The 15,783-nt window shown below is 37.8% G+C and overlaps 1 pseudogene; it reads right to left on the bottom strand.

The window, feature by feature from the left end:
* Positions 1–339: 339 nt before the first annotated feature.
* LOC102843856 overlaps positions 340–15,783 on the bottom strand; it is a 57,547-nt pseudogene continuing 42,103 nt past the window's right edge.

Below are 15,783 nucleotides of genomic sequence, written 5' to 3'. Positions count from 1 at the left end.
GTCAGAGACAGTGCAATTGGCACAGAACAGAGCAGAGTTTAGGGCTGTTGTACATAGAGTCGTTATGAGTCGCAAGCGACTCGACAGCACATAACAACAACAACAACAACAACAACAACAACAACAACATCCATAGACATTGGGATGCTGTTAAGGTGAGGCAAAAAGCCCCTGCTGCTTAAGTTCGTAAAATTTCATTTCTCTCTATTGTGCCACTAGTTAGGATAATTGTTGCCATCATTGTCCTCAAGAAAATGATCAGGTGTTTATTAAATGTGAGTTTGTGCTAACCTTATTACATTCACGATCCCAAATATTCTCTTCAACAATTCTTTAAACTTAAGCAGCTTTATTTCCATTTAACTGATGAGCAAACTGGTGGTAATCAGAGGGGTTAGCTAACTTATTTGCAACTTGCAAATATTCTCCTCCACCACTTTCAGATTTTCTTAGAAATCCAGTTTGAGAAGGAAAACTTTTCTACATTAAAAAACAGAGCATAAAGTAAAATGGTGAAGAACATAAGACATATATGATTGTTATAACAAAAAGAAGCTTAAAAACAGAAGTCCATTGTCAATGTCTACGAGTGTCACAGGGTGGCACCCAACAATTTCAAACTTACAACTCTTCCAAATCAAAAAGAGGAAGAGAAAGTCTATCTTTAAAAGCTATAGGGATATAGTGCTCAAATGTCTTTATATATATATATGGCATGGGTCATATGAAGTAATGAAGAAATTTAAGCTAATTTGAATTTGAAGGCAATCGTAAAAAATAAGACCCCAGGAATCAATGGAATACCAATGGCTATGTTTCAAGTGAGAGATGCAGCCCTGGTCTTTGCCAGAAAATTAGGAAGATAGCTACATGGACATGGAAACAATCCATATTGGTCCCCATTTCTATGAAAGATGATCTAATAAAATGTACAAATTATAACACAATATCATTAATAGCACGTAAAAAACAAAATAATGCTGACAATTATCCCAAACCAGGTAAAACCTTACATTGACAGAGGACTGCCTGAAGTTCAAACTAGGTTTACAAAAAGTAGTAGCATCAGGAATAACATTGATGATATCAAATGGATCTTGGCTGAAAGCAGAGAATATCAGAAAAATGTATTTTTTTGTAATTCACTACACAAGGCATTTGACTATGTGGATCATAACAAATCATGGCTAACATTGAGAATACTGAGAATCCCAGAATATTCTGCTATGTTCATAATAAACCTATACATAAACCAAGAAGTTGTTGTCTGAATGGAGCTAAGAAACACCGTATGATTTAAAATCAAGAAAGCTGTGTATCAAGTCTGTACCCTTTTTCCATACTTATTCAATCTGTATGCTGAGCAAATCATTTGAGAAGTTGGGATTTATGAAGAAGAATATGGTAGCAAGATTCATCAATAAACTGCATTGTACAAATAACATAGCCTTGCTTGCCCAAACTGAGGAGAACTTGAAGCACTGCTACAGAAGAACAAAGATTACAGCCTCTGATATGGATTACATTTCAACATCAAGAGGACAAAAGTGTTCAACACTGGGCCACCATTATGATAGATGGAGAAAAGACTGAAATTATCAACAACTTCATGTTACCTGGATCCACAATCAACACCTTTAATACCAGTTTTCAAGAAATCAAAACTTATTGCATTGGGAATTTCTTCTGTCAAAGACCTCTCCAAATTACTGAGGAGTAATAATAGCATTTTAAGGATTAAAATACATCTGACTCAGAACATGATCTTTTCAATCACTTTCTATGCATCTGAGAGCTTGACAATGAATAAGGATGATTGAAGTAAAATCGATGTAGTTGAGTTGCGTTCATGGAGAAGAGTCCTAAGTATCCCATGGACTGTCAAATAGATATGTCTTTGAGAAAGCATTACCCAGTCCTTCTTAGAGGAAAGTATGGCAAACTGTTGTCTCACATACTTTAGACATGTTTTTAGGAGAAGGCACCCCTTGAAAAGGAACAACATTCTTGGAAAAGTGGAGGGTCAGCAAAAGAAAAGTGACACTTAACGAGATGGATTGAGAGAGTTACTGCAATGGGCTGATGTATATCACAGATGGCGAGGATAGGTCAGGGTTCAGATCCATTGTTCACTAAGAGTCATACTCGAGGGCTCCTAATGACAGTGATCTATCTATCTATCTATCTATCTATCTATCTATCTATCTATCTACCTATCATCTATTTATCACTAACTGAAAATTCAGTGGTTTTAATCCCCCAAATTAATCTGACTTGGGTCACATGCTCATCCCTGACACAATTATTATTTTCTAAAGAGGAATTAAAGGATTATCCAGGCCTGGGCTAGTGTAGACATTAAAGATCAAGTGCTGGAAGCAGCCACAATAGGATGTGCAAACTAAGAGTGAAAGAATTGTTATCCTGCTATCCAAAAGCAGGAGATAGATCTTTGGTAGCTAAAAGAACTTGTCTTGATTATGTAAGTCTTAAGGGAACATTATTTACTTGAGATATTAATAACTATTACAAGATTACTGGATTCTAAGCAGTAACATAGAGCTAGTTAATTTCACTGAGCACTTTGTGACAACTACACTGTCATTTTATTGACTTAATGATCTGGATTTATAGATACTATCATCATCATTTTCTCATTACTAAACAGACTAAGGCTTAAGAAAGTTAAACTACTTGTTTATTTTGTATATGACAAAGCCAAGAGTAGAAGACAGAACTTTACAATACCAAAGTCCAGGTTTTTTGGTCACTATAATGTATATGGCACTCTTGTGGCATTTTGTGTGCTAAGCTGTTAACTAAGGGATCAGCAGTTTGAATCTACCACTTTGCTACATGGACAAAAATGGGTAGATTCCTCTTATCTAAATTCATAGCATCAGATTCCTGGTGGAAATGTACTTTTGAATTGGAATTAACTAGATGGAAGTGATAGTTTTTTCCTATCTTGCCCACACTTCTCATCTCTGTTAACATGCCAATATTGATTCTGTTAGTGTATAAGACATTTCTTAGCCTTTTATAGTTTATATTAGTGGTCTGATAATTGTACTGACTTATGTTAGTGGTCTGATAATATTATTTTTTATTTCTGTTCATTCATTGTTACACACTTTCCTCCCTGCCAACCCCTCCCCCCAGTTCACTTTTCTCTTTGAAAAGAAAAAAAGAAGTCTTTCATTGTTATACAATTCCCCCGACCCCAAGTCCACTCCACTGTACAGCTTTCATTCTGGACTTTTGTCCTGACAGTAATATTGGTCTGATTATTTATGACTGAAACATGTTACTCAGCACACTTTGTTCTAGATTCATCCATGCTGATATTATTTTATAAATTCTTGATAATTTTTCAGTGATGCATAATACTGTATTATACCAATGTCATTTTTCCATTTATTGGTATTTAGGCTACTTCCAATTTTTACTACCATAAATTGTTTTGCAATAAACATGACTGTGCATATATCTTCTCATATCACAGCTCTGATTTCTTTTGGACATATGCCTAGTAATGAGATTACTTGATCAAACAATATGTCTATTCTCAACTTTCTAAGGAAGTGTACATAGATGCCAGAAGTTTGGTATTTGGATTTGTGTACAGTATATATTAAATTCCTGAATGGAATAAATATTTTAAAACTCAATTAATAGAAGAACCTTTTGTTATGTGAATCCAATGAGAAAAGTCTTGAAAGATAGGCCTGGTGATCTGCTTTTGCAAAGTCAAAACCATAATAGTTCTCTGGTGTAGTTTTTCTTTCACAGTTAAGGCCAGCAAGATTTAACCTTGATACTATGGTGGAGTTCTTCCACAGGTGATGTCTCCGGGATTCAGGATAACTAGACAGTAACTAACAACAAACATTACGTATAAAAATAATAATTTCTCACACATTCAACTATAAACAACGAATATTTTAGTAATATATTTGGAAAAAGATTTGCAGAGTTATTATTATAAATTTCAATCCAAGGCCAATTCAAGGTGAACACATCATACAATACTATACAAGGATCTTATATGCATCAATGTGCTTTCCTTAAATATTGAGTCCAAGAAATTAGTGTTGTGGGAAAAAGGCCTTAAATTAGCTTTGTGGATTTAAATGTTCTTTTTGTTATGTTAATTTGTGTTTCTTCCTATTTCAGTCTAAACATTGTGGTTTTTCTTTTTTTGGGGTTTGGTTTTTGGTTTGTTTGGTTTTTTTTTTGCCTAGAGAGAAAAATGTGAGGGGAACATATTAAGAAGGTTTAAAACATTTCTCTGAACTCATTATGGGACATTTGCATAACCCTTTGAAATTGAAGAGTGAGAAATTAAATTCCTTTAATCTTATTATTTTTCTTAATTTTAAAAAAAATAATATTAAAATAATGATAGTAATCTCAAATATTTTGCTGCAGTTATATTATTTTGAATAATGAATACAATTAATAACTCAAAATTGAATCAGTATAAAATTTACACATTAAGAAATATTGTTCTCTGTCCATGGATCCAACATTATACTTTCCTTTTTCTTTAGAGACAATTACTTTTCTATTATATATGTTTCTTACATGTTTTTAAAATTGTTAAAAGTAAATTCTTCAGATTCCTTACCATATCACTTTTTTCCATGATAATGACTTTTTTTTAATCAAAAAGATACTGAAAATGAAGAGTGGGAAGAATGTTTTATATTTTTTCCTTTGAAAATGTTTAATCTTGGCTTCATCTATTCTTCAAATATGGAAATGATAGGATGCCAGTAGTCTTTGAAAATTGCAGTACTTAATTTCTATCTGTTAGTACAAAGTCAGCTGCTGACCAAACTGACATCTCTGAATTGTTCATGGATTTATAGAGCAGCCACGTCCAGCCAAGGAATCAGGACTGTAGGAGGTAAAGAAGTAGGATCTTTGGAGTGGGTACTAGGAAGTCATTACTCTACCAAAGAACCACCGGGTGAAAGAAGAATCTGATGTGGAATTTCATCAGGCAAAATGAGGTCACAAGTTGTGTTAGTGGCCTATGAGTTATGGTTCAACCTAAAAACATTAGCAGTCAAATTTGATCGGTTTTTAATAATTTTACAATTATTTCTTACATTCAATTAATGTTTGCTTTTACATTTATAAATTCAAGGACTGTGGCAATTTGCTGTCTATTTCAGCCCCTGTCAAAGTTCTATGACATATTCAACAAAAATGAAAAAAAAAAAAAACTTCCCAGAGAAGTACCTCTTCATGCAGTTATCAAGCAGAACTCAGCCCACTGTCTTGAGGGAGAAGATGGAGAAGTTGATTTTAAGAATGTTGTTGTTATGTGCCGTTGAGTCACTTGTGACTCATAACAACCCTAAGTACAACAGCTTTAAATCGTGCTCTGTCCTGTGTCAACCTCACTGTCTTTGACACACCTACTCCCACTACCCCAATCACTGAACTGATCCATCTCTTCAAGGATCTTCCTCTACTGCACTGTCCCTCCACACTCCCAAACATGATGTCCCTCTCCAAGGACTGGTACCTCCTTCCAACATGTCCAAAGTATGTCAGAGGAAGCTTCAGAATTTTGTCACTCTAAAATCTATAGCATATTAGATTGAGGAATGTGGCATCAGGATTGGTGGAAGAATCATCAACAACCCGTGTTATGCAGGTGACACAACCCTGCTTCCTGAAACTGAGAAGGACCTGAAGCGCTTGCTGCAGATGCAGCCTTCAATATGGATTGAAGCTCAACATCAAGAACACTGGGCCAATTGGCAGCATTAGTATGGATGGTGAAAAGATTTAAATAGTTTTAGTTTGCTTGGCTCTACAGTCAACAATCTTGCCACCAGGAGTCAGGAAATCAAGAGATAAATTACACTGGGAAAGCCTGCTGTCAGGGACCTCTTCAGAGTACTGAAGAGCAACAACATCAGGCTGGAGACTAAGGTGTGCCTGATCTGGGCTATAGTCTTCACAATTGAGTGCTATAGACAGTGACTAGCGATAATAGAAAGAGAATTGAAGCCTTTGAGCAGTGGTGCTGGAGAAGAGTGTTGAATAAACCATGAACTGATAAGAGAACAAACAGGTTTGTCCTGAAGAGGGTGAAGCCGGGCTGCTCCTTGGCCTTATGCAACCCAGAGAACTGCAGCTCAAAGGCTTCAGCCAATATATAGAAGCAATCTTAAGCCAAACAAGGAGATTGGCTCCTTCTATCTTTTAATGGCAGTGAGCTCCAAAGGCAGATCACCAAGGACAGAGATCAACATTGGCTGTACATGGCCAGAGAGACTGGAGGCCTATGACATTGCCCAAGAATGTCCCTCTCAACTCTGCTTTCTTCATTCCTCTTGCAGTAAGTAATTTGCTTATGAAACTAAGCAGACAAACCAAACAATAGTTATTTTTCAAACAGTTTAAAATGCAAACCTTGGAAACATCTCACTCTTATCCAGACTTTTTGTAAGTATGGGTTTGAGACCCAGCAAACATGCTTTTTAAAACTATGGTTATTTTATAAGGACTATGATTATCAGAGTAGAAATTTAAAAAATAGTCCCAAAGTCTGGTACTTTCAATCAGTCTTTTCAGGACACATAATTTGTAGTAATTGGAGGCTTGCCCTGCATCTTTATCCATCATAGCCTTTACCCTTGAGCAACTGAAAAGACAACACTCTAGAGACTCAAAGTGACTGGAAGTAGATTAACAAGGTGGCTTAGTGGTCAGCAAATAGCATAGCCAATTCAAAGATGTGCAGTTCTAATTTCTGAAAATCTGATACAGATTTAGGTATGAATCAATTCTAACCTGACAGTGTGAAGATCAGAGTAGTCAAGAGGGAAGTCTGGTGAATTTGCCCTGTCAACCCAAAGGCATGTGGTTTGAATTCACCAACTGCTCCATGGACGGAAGACAATCTCCTCCAGTGTAGTTTATAGCCTCTGAAAACCTGCTGGAGGATCAGTTATGAGTTGGTTCCAACTCTGTAACAGATAACAACAACAGAGAAGCAGAGTGAGTAATGATGGCAAAGTGTGTTAAGCGTTGGAGGGCTAACTGAATGGTCTGTTATTTGAATCCTCTCTGCTGTTTCATGAGAAAAAAAAGGAAGAAATCTACTTCCATAAAGCCTTAGATGTCTGAAAAGCACAGTTCTACACTGTAATATAGGGTTGCTAAGAGAGGAAATCTACTCCACAACAGTGGATTTAGAATAATTAGAAGGAGAAGATCAGTGGTGAAACAAGGACACAGTTACCAGATAAGTGAATGGAACTCATCAGATGTTCTGTAAGAGTTAAGTCTTGGTGCTGTTCCTTATAGGACAAGTATACTCTGTCTTACAAGGGCATTGTGAGTCATCTAGAGGGCATACACCAGCCAAAAAATAACCGGAAAGGCAACTCCACTTTCAAACTCTCAGCAGTATCCCTTGAAGAGACAGTGGCAGCAGAGTGTGAACACTGTGTGTGTAAAGGGGTTAGTCTGAGCACATTTAGACCTGAGTTATAGTGATCAAGTTGTCAATGAAGGCCATTAGTGTCCATGGCCACAGGCGTGAGGGCATGGAGTAACGGACAACTTCAGATCAGCACTGGGAAGGCAGGCATCTGATGGAAACAACTTTCAGTCATTACTGACCTGGGCTCGATTCAAACCAATGACCTAGAAATGAAGGGCTCCAAATCCCATTACTAATTTCCTGAGCCATCAAGTCTCCCCTATGGCCTGGATCTTGTCCTGAAACCCAGGTCTCATGTTGAAACAGCATTAGGCAGCAACCACGGGGCTGGCAGGCGAGGTTTTCAAAGGAACGAGGGCGGAGAGTGGCGGAGGGGGGAAGAAGCAAGAGAGAAAGAAAATGCACACACCGAGTTGGCTTTAATTAGTACTTTAAAGTTTTTTAGTTCCTTTTAACCTAAAAACCTGCACTCTTTTTAAAGCCGAATGCTTGCCAGGAAGTACAAGAATGGTGTTCAAACAAACACAAGCCTTCTATTTTGTGTGAATGGTGAAAATACACATGCCCTCGCTCCAACCAAGGAATAATGAGAGGAAACCAAATGAGAGGAAGTTGTTGAAAAGGAAAGAAAAAGATTAAATGAGTATGGCGAAGACGAGAAGAATATTTACTGCCAAAGTAATAATGGGAGCTAAAAGAAAACACCCTTGAGCAACTTTCCCCCCTCACTTATTATCTCTGTATTGCTTCTCGCAATCCTTCTCATCAAAGAGGAACCATTCTTTTTTCAGTAAAAAGTAGTGTCTGTGAGTTAGGTGAGGGCCTTGCAAAGCAAGCAGAGGGAAAAGTGTCTGCAAAGTTCTAGCTTTTTTTTTTCTTTTTAAGAGAAAAAGCTCCAGCTTTACCGACAGTCCTGTAGATGGAGCTACACTCTGCAATTCCAAGATCAGGGCCTCAACAATGAAGCAATTGTTTCCTGTCTCCACTTAGCAATTCCTCCCTCTCTTTTGGTTCTTTCTGGTTGCATGTTCTATTTATTTTAATGTATACCTTTGTGTAAAGCCTGTCTCTGAGTGGTTAGATACCCCGTTGATATGTGGCCTTCAAGAGGGAAAAGGGAGTGCAGCCTATTCCCATGACATCCCAGGGCTTTGTAGAGCCAAAAAAACCTTCTCAGGAACACCTAATCCTTGGGCTCTGGCCAAGGACCACAATCCCTCTGTACAACTGACATGGGCCACTTGGGACACTTGAGAGCTTTAGGTGTGTCTCTCTGAAGTCAGCCCTGGCCAAGCATGAGGCAAATGTGCCCGACCAAAGAAAATAAATTATGTGGACTCCAATTTTCAGCAGTTATGAAGTATTAAATTACACATGCGAAGAATTCACTTTGGGATTAACCCTTTGGAACCGAAATACAATCTTGTCACAAGGCTTGTAAAAGGAGCATGCTCTGGGCAAGGCCTGCCTTTCCGAAGGCACAGAGGTGCCTGACCAGGAGACAGAGCTGCTGAAATGAAATGAGGCTGTGATTAAATGTAAATGTGTTCGACTGCTACCTGAGAACAGTGTGTGTGTGTGTGTGTGTGTGTGTGTGCGCGCGCGCGCGCGCGTTGGGGATGGTTTTTGGTTTTTTAAATACTGGCCCTTTGGAGAAACTGGGCCTTGAATGCTAGAAGTTTTGGTGACAGTGTAAAGTTGAAGAATTCAGTGTGTATGTTACTTTCAGCATTTACTCAGAACTCATTTTAGCATACCAAGCAGTTCTTGTAGCAGCTTCTTTCGGCAGGTTTGGAGAAGTGGTTGAGAGTCACTGGAATTTGACTGAAGTCACAATTACGGAACCCCTGAAATATCATTAGTCCTCTGACTCAGTGAGAGATAAAAAAGCACATCCAGCCCAGCCCTTTCAAGAATTCCTGCTTTTCCACAATCGTAGGAAGCACTGAGCTGTTAGTACGTGGTGTTGTTGAAATTTAACACATCAGAAAAGCAAAACACTGCTGTTTATTTCCTCTTTAAAGCTATTTATTTACCAAATGACCACAGACAGAAAACTTCAACAAGAGGAAGAAATTAATCTCGAAGAACCTTTTTTTAAAAAAAAAGTAAAATGAATTTTACAATTAAATGTCTATCTGAAAAATGTAAATTCAGAGAAACGGGAAGGTTTAGGCCTATTTACCTCAGGATCCTTATCAGAAAGTATATGTTATCTACAGGAAGAGCAACAGGGTCAAGAGCTGTCAAACTGAGTCCCCACACAGATCATTCACTTAACTTACCCTTAACTTACATGTTTTATGTGTGAATGTGTGTGTGTGTGTGAGAGAGAAAGAGAGAGAAAGAGAGAGCAAGTGAGGGAGCAGGGAGAAGGGTAAACATACAACCACATCCCTAAGAGACACTTTAAACTCCTCAACTTGTATCATTATAGACAGGAAACTTAGACTGGCAGAGATCCCACAAATTACTAAAAACAGAATAACTAGTAGAGAAATCTCCCGACTTCTAGTGTCCCTTACTGTTCCCCAAACAATATATCTCTTCTCAGAGAAGTAGCTCTTCTCTAAATAAATGTTTAGTGTCTCAGCTGTTCTCTTCAGCACAGAGGAGTCATAACTGTCTTCTCAAATGCTAGCTATTTTGAAATATCTGGGTTATTTTGAGTTATCTGGGCGATTTGGAAACACAATTACTTTCTAAACTAATACCTGGATGCACATATGTTTAGTAGTAAAACGAGAATGAGATAGGGGAATAACAGGAGGGGAAATCAAAACAGAGGAAGAGAGGAAGTTCCTGACATCATATAGCTGTTGGGTGGGGTAACTATTAAAAATAATCCCTAAGCACTATGCAGTGGGACTGCTGTGTAAAGCCAAAACAGGGTGAACTAAAATTTGCAAATGTCATGAGGCTTTTATTTTCAACAGGTGGCATTTACAAATGCAAACGATTAGACACCCAAGTGAGAGCAATGTAAAGAGGAAGAGATATGGGGATTTACATACTTGTGAAATCAGGGTGACTGAAAATCACAGCTTCAGGTTTGCCATCCACTTGTGGAAAAGATCTGCTAGTGGAGAGTGACTGACTGAAAGTGTGTTTATAAAATGCTTTAATTTTTACTGGCCTTGGATTAACACAAATGCAGAAAGACAAGGGAAGAAAATTAGATACAAATGGAAAAATCAAATGACACTGCTTGTGCATAAATGTGGATGAACCAAATTCACTGCCCTGCATCAGATCCACCCTCACACAATACTTCAATAAGAAAGAAAATTCTGCTGGTGAACACCCTGTTTGATTTATCATTCACAAGATGACAACATGGCCTAGTGAACCTACCCAATTGCCAGTTCTTAAAAGCATTATCCATATGATTATTGGAACTAGAAGTAAGACTTGAGATGGTGGGTGTGCACACTGTTCTGCTGGTAAGAAAGTGATTTGTGGAGGCTGGTTCTCCCTGTCAACAAGTATCAAAACTGGAGTGCTCAGTACATGTCAGACCAAGGGGAATTCTTTTCTCAGAACTCGTTTGAAGACACCAAAAGCTATCCTAAAAGATTAAGTATTTATCCTTAAGCAGGTATGTGCACTTAAGCATGCTCAGTGATTATATTAGAATATACATTTATTTAATCAAGAAAAAAAAATTTTAGTCCCCCAGAAATTTCTAGAAACTTTATCTTTGTCAAAGTTTTAATTTAAGATCACCCTGTTCATCTCCTTTGGCAAGACATCTTTAATTTAAGAAAATAATTCTCAGGTGGCATAGTCTGTACCTAACCCAAACAAAGTCTTAATTTCTCCTGCAGTTCAAATCCACCAGCTATTCCTCAAGAGGAAGATGAAACTTTCTTTTGTTACAACTTACAACCATGAAATGGCCATGAGCTTGAATTTTTAACTTAAGGTGTTTTGTGGTGCAGTAGTTAAAGCATTCAACTCCTAACCAAAAGGTTAATGGGATTAAACAATCATTGGAAAATTAAGTGACAGTCTGGTTCTATGAAGATTTACGATTTTGGAATCCCACTCAGGCAGAGCGTACCCTGTCATACAGGATGGCTATGAGTCCAAATAAGCTTAATGACAATGGGATTCATTTTATCTTAATTACATTCTGAGTTCTTCCCACAGATCAAGAATTTGAAGGTATCAACTAATACCTTTGGATGTCGACATGATAAAAACAAGTAGAGATTTGCAGACACTGATGTGTTAAATAAGATTCTTGTTTTTCCCGTTAACTTTGCATTGGTCGAGAAGTGTTTATTTTATATAGTCTGTTAACATATGGTAAAACTATGTATTTTATAAAGTTAGGGTTGAGTTATCTCTCCATACCTATACAATCTGTATGCTGAGAAAATTATTCGAGAAGCCTGACTCTTTGAAGAAGAAAGTGACATCAAGATCGAAGGAAGACTTATTACTAATCTGCGTTACACAGATGACATAATCTTGCTAATTGAAAGTGAAGAGGGCTTGAACACCTGATGCAGAAAATAAAAGAACACATCCTTCATTATGGATTGCATCTCAAAATCAAAAAAGAAATTTCTTACCAATAGACTAATGAGCAACAACATGTTAGATGGAGAAAAGATTGAAGACCTACAATGAACACCCTTGGTAACAGCAGTCAGAAAATTAGTAGAAATATTCCCTGGGAAAGTTTGCAGTTAGAGACCTCTCCAAATTACTGAAGAGCATACCTACAGTATGTAGAGGATACAACCTTGCTTTCTGAAACAGAAGAAAACCTGAAGCCCTTGCAGAAGGTCAAGAATTGTCATCTTCAACATGGATTGAAAGTCAACATTAAAAAGACAAAGATTGCCATCACTGGGCCAAATGGCAGCACTATGATAGATGGAGAAGAGGTAAGGTTGTTAGCAATTACAGTTTGCTAGGCTCCACAACCAACACTACTAACACCAGCAGTTAGGAAATCAAAAGACAAATCACATTGGGAAAATCTGCTGTCATGGACCTCTCCAGAGTGCTAAAGAGCAACGATGTCAGTCTAGATACAAAAGTGAACTTAATCCGGGCTATGGTCTTCTCAATTACTTGTTATGATTCAGAGTACTGGACAATGACTAAGGATGACAGAAGAAGAATTGATGCTTTTGAATTGTGGTGCTAGAGAAGAATGTTGAACATATCATGAAAACTGCCAAGAAAACAAATCAGTCTGTCTTGGACAGGGTGAAAACAAGTCTCTCGCTGGAGGCTAGGATTTTGAAGCTCCACCTCACATACTTGGGCATGTGGCCAGGAGACACTGGTCCTTGGAGAGGGACATTGTGCTTGGAAGGATGGAGGGACAGCACAACAGAGGCAGACCCTGGAAAATATAGTTTGATTTCTGGGTCAGTGGGGATTGGTGTGTCAAAATTAGTGAGAGTGACTCATGACAGGGAAGGTTTCAGAGCTGCTGTACATGGGATTGCTATACGTTGCAGGTGTCTCAATGGCACATAACAACAAAAACATACTATGTTGTTTTTCCTTTATTCAAGCCTCATATTTAGAGTCAACAAGACCTTGAGGAAGCCCTTTGTATTTAAAAGTTGGTTGTTATATTTTGGAGGAACATTCCTCCAAGTGGTATAGCACTCTTCTGTCAATACACTGTACTGAGGTAACTTGGAGTTGCTATGATGCTGAAGCTTATGCCATTGGGGTGTTAAATGCCTTAATGGTTACCTATGATGGACAGTGTTTGGTGGAGGTCCCAGTTTAAGAAAGGCTTGGAAGCAACATACCTCGGGAAACTCTGTGAACTTTAAATAACAGTTATAGAAAGGCTTCAGTCCTTTTGTTCATAGGGTTGCTATGAGTCATGCTCAACTCAATGGCAATCAGCAACAATGTCACTTTGAGGCCTAAGGTGCATTTATTTCATGTGATAGTCTTTCCAATCACTTGCTATGCATCTGGGAGCTGGACAATGAATAAGGATGAAGAAAGGGAATTGATACTTTGAAGTATGGTGTTGGAGAAGAACACTAAACATCCCATGGGCGGGCTCCTAATAATAAAAATTAAGTCTTGGAGAGAGAGCAGCCAGAGTGCTTCTTGGAATCAAAATGATAAAGCTTCATTTCACACACTTTGGGCATGTTGCTAGGAGAGGCTATTCTTTGGAGTGGTCCATCATACTTGGAAAGGTAGAGGGTCGGCAAATAAAAGAAGTACCCTCAGTCAGGAGGATTGGCACAAAGAGTGGGCTCTAGTGTGTCAGGAAGGGTGAGGATGTTATTCGTGGGGTCATTATGAGTCGTACTCTACTTGACGTCACCTAACAACAACAATATTTTAGGTGAACAAGGATTTTAATTATTTTTTCCCTGAAATAAATATTTATACTTTCTTTCAAGGAATCACTGGATGAAGCTGAACCCCTAACTTGTGGTCAGCTGCTGACTATGTTAACTATATGCAACACGAGAAACTAAATGCATTATTAGAAGAGGTTTGGAAAGGATGGAAGACTGAGGTAAGTCCTAAATGAGTGATGACAGGAACTCATTAATTTCTGTCGAGAAATCAAAGATAGACTTCTAAAACTCCTTATCCTCAGCCCTGTCTCACTGCTTTATAAAAGAGGCCAGATGTAAGACAGTCCAACTTAGGTTTTGATGGGATTACTTTGAAAAATAATTTGATTTCAAGAGGCAGAGTTATTCCCTCAAACGTGCATTATTCAGTGTTTATGTGTATTTTTGAGGTTAGGTTTTGGCCTGTTATCATTAAAAATAATCTCTAGTTTCCTTTTTTGTCTCCTTCATTTGTTTGAATAGAGAGTGAAAAATAGCTGCTAGAACTTTTTGGTGAAGTACAAGTATGATGATTTTTTTTCCTCTTGAACAGACAAAGGATTTTCGACCAATGTGTATTCTAAGAGAGAATATATATATATATATTCATTTGCATATGATAGAGGGGAGGCTAACTCACCATCAGAGACTCCCTAATGCTTACTTCAGCCTTGCTTTCAGATTTCAGTGTTGTTTAAAGAAGAAGAAAAAAAAAGACAAGTAAGCATTTGTAGAAAGGAGGACCACAGCCAACAATCTGTTTTCTTGCTACTGACAAACTGGTCTAAGGTGAATTTCTTCACCATTGCAGAGGTTTATATTCTATAACAAAGTAGAACTCTCAATTTAATGCTCTCGAATCAGAAACTGCTTATGTCTGAGCCTCTACTGGATTTCTGAGGTAAATCTCATGGCAGAGGATTGCACATTTTTCTCCTGTAGAATCTCTGGTGGCTGTGAACTATCACAGAGGCAGTGTTTCGGTTAGCAGCGCATTCTCCTATGGACCAGGCCACCAGATCTCTCTTTACAATACACAAGCTCCTGCAAATGTCACTGAAACAAAACATGTAATTCTCAATATTTGTGTATGTATATACCTATTTATCTATCTACTTCATATATATCAGCTTTTATGTATCCCAGAAATGATTTAAGATTATCTACAATAGTGCACTATCAATCCAAAGACTCTTAGTTCGAATTCACCAGCTGCTCCACAGGAGAAATTTGGGCAATTTCCTCTGGTGTGATATACTGCCTTTGAAAACCCACTAAGGGGTTAAGCTGTCAGTCAGTTCTGGCCCAACAGTACCTAACAACAGCAGCAACATCATAGCACATAATTATATGTGTCTGCAATACAATAAAGCAAAGTAAAAGATTGAATAAATTCAGAGGATACAGTGTAAATGAGAGGTGGACACTACAAACAATAAGACAAAGGAAGAAGTGAGGCTAATACCTCAGTGTATCCCCTGAGGTGCTTTGGTGCTTTACATTTATCAGTGATGTCCAGCAAATTAGACTCTTAATTTCTAGGAAAATATTAAAAGGGAGTTTCAAACTATTTTATGATTCACAGTGTCCTTAATATAATAAGATACTTTCTCAGGGGAAACACAATTATTCATGTTTCTAGGACTAGAAAGAACTTTCTTTCATGAGGCCTCAAAAAGAACACAATGAATTCAGCCCATGCTGGTCAGTAGTGTAACACTAAAGCTTGATTCACTGAGAATAATTCTACATAAAATCAACATGCTCCTTATTGAGCCTTCCTTCTGGGACTGATTTGTTGGGTTTTTCTCCAAGGACTCAGCCCTAGAACCTCTTTCCTTTTATGTTGATTTTCATTCCTTCAGTTATCTCATTCAGACTAGTGACTTTAAATATCAGCACTCCACATATGCTCCTAATTGTGATTTATCACAGACCACTCCCTGATCTGATCTGATTCAGTATTTTTCT

Source organism: Elephantulus edwardii, unplaced genomic scaffold, assembly GCF_000299155.1.
Source record: "Elephantulus edwardii isolate Elephantulus edwardi_28Jun2011 unplaced genomic scaffold, EleEdw1.0 scaffold00010, whole genome shotgun sequence".
Taxonomy (NCBI): Eukaryota; Metazoa; Chordata; class Mammalia; order Macroscelidea; family Macroscelididae; genus Elephantulus; species Elephantulus edwardii.
This window is presented reverse-complemented; position numbering and strand designations above follow the sequence as displayed.